Source organism: Sinocyclocheilus anshuiensis, unplaced genomic scaffold (assembly GCF_001515605.1).
Source record: "Sinocyclocheilus anshuiensis isolate Anshui unplaced genomic scaffold, SAMN03320099.WGS_v1.1 scaffold509, whole genome shotgun sequence".
NCBI lineage: Eukaryota > Metazoa > Chordata > Actinopteri > Cypriniformes > Cyprinidae > Sinocyclocheilus > Sinocyclocheilus anshuiensis.
In genome coordinates, this window is record NW_015539853.1 from 202,842 (window position 1) to 205,087 (window position 2,246).

Sequence of the window (2,246 nt, forward strand, 5' to 3'; positions counted from 1 at the left end):
ATATATTAAATTGTAAAATAAATGCAGCCTTTGTGAGCATAAGAGATTTCATTTATGAAACATTAATACATATATTTATTAAATAAATGAACACAGAACATTTCCTTGAAGTTATATGGCTCCTATTTACACTCTAAAAAATGCTGGGTTAAATACAACCCAGTGCTGGGTAAAATAGGGACAAACCCAGCAATTGGGTTGTTTTGACCCAGCGGTTGGGTTACTACCCAGAAGGTTGGGTTAAACATTTAACCCAACTGCTGGGTCAAAAGAGCCCAATTGCTGGGTTTGCCCCTATTCTACCCAGCACTGGGTTGTATTTAACCCAGCATTTTTTAGAGTGTAGTTATTTTTGGGGAACCAAATGCTCTAAGTTTTATAACCCAAAAACCTACAAAGGTTTTTATTTTTTTTTAATAACCAAAAACTATCATTGCGAGAACTAAAAGTTGTTAGCTGAAAAGTAAAACCCCATGACCATCACCAAATGCAACGTTTTCTGTTTTCTCTAATTATACATACATCAATTACATTTTTATTAGGGTATAGAACTGTAAGTAACATAACACAGCATTTTTACAGCACCACATACATTAAGCCAGAGGCATTAATGCAATCTAGATGAGAGCAGGAGACAGCAGCTGAGGCACCTGGCCATAAACACACGGCACACTCTCTGTGTTGTTAGATTCAATCGATTAGATCAAAGTGACACATCTAAATGCAGAGTCAATTTGTTGTGAGGAGACAGTGAATCGCGTGTTTTGACAATAAACACCTGAGGAATCGAGAGCTGGAGGCAAGGAGGGATGTCACAGGCAGAGATGATTGTCATATCAGTATATCAGCACTGGCTGGGCTGACTCTGTCTTAACTCTTGTCATGCCCTGCTGCTGCACCCTAAATCTTGTCCATTCACACTGGTAAAATAGGGTATTTATGCAAGCAGGCAGCATCATTATGGTTTATTATTAGATATAGTGGGGTAGCTTACATATAACTTAAATATAAATACATTTCAAACTCCTAATGTTATAGACTTGTGTCCTGTTGTATGTAGAAACACATTAATGCTTATAAATGCTCGTTTTCCACCTTACATTGAATCTAACCTTGTTCAGACAAACTGAATAAATGTAATAAAAAAGTAGACTTTCCCCCCATTTTAATACAAGCAAAGTTAGACTCCTATAGGGCAAATGAAGATGTGATAATATGTATGCATGCATGTCATGTATTCATTCATTGATTGATTCAGTCATTCGCTTATGTTTGATACTAATAGTAAAAAAAATGCTTCAGTTTTGCATTTTTTAACGTAATGGGTTATTTTCATTACAAATTGTATTATTAGCATAACAAACTGATTCAAAAGTGAATTAGAAAAATAAATACATATTAACACGGATTTCAGAATGAGTTCAATAGAAGCAAGAATATGTGACCTTGTCATATATATATTCAGTGTTGGGGAAAGTTACTTTTAAAAGTAATGCATTGCAATATTGCGTTACTCCCTAAAAAAAGTAACTAATTACGTTACTTAGTTACTTTTTATGGAAAGTAATGCATTATATTACTTTTGCGTTACTTTCGCATTACTTTTTAAATATAAGCAGGGCTTGATTGTTTTTAATATAAGAAGTTCTATTTATAGCAAATATAAAAGCCCTTTCACACCAAAAAGTGTAATGAATAAACCTCAGGCTGAAGCAAAAGTAAATTCACGTCTGTACAGTAGAACGCAGGAGAAGAAACACTCTTCAGCAATAAAAAAACAATGAAGCACAATTGTTAGTTTATCTAAAGTCATTTTTGCTTATTAGTATGGTTGAACTGGATCAGCAAAGGTCAGCAGCAAAGACATTGGTTAATAAAATGGGATTAGATACATTTGTGTTATTTAACATATTTAATTATTGCAGATTTGCGTCATATTCTGAGTTTGCATTTCACTGTTTTAATTCATTTTGATGAATACTAAATCTGTTTTTTGTGAGTGGGATGAATTAATGCACATTCACATTTAGTCTAGAACTACAGTAACATCATGTTCACACAGCGCACACAACTCCTCTGCACTTCCGATTTCTCCCAATATGGGGACAGGAGACTTGTCAGTCAATAAATGGGAAAACAAAGTAACTGGCGTTACTTTTTTGAAAAATATATTTTCTTATAAATTAAAAAGTAATGCGTTACTTTACTAGTTACTTGAAAAAAGTAATCTGATTACGTAACTCGCA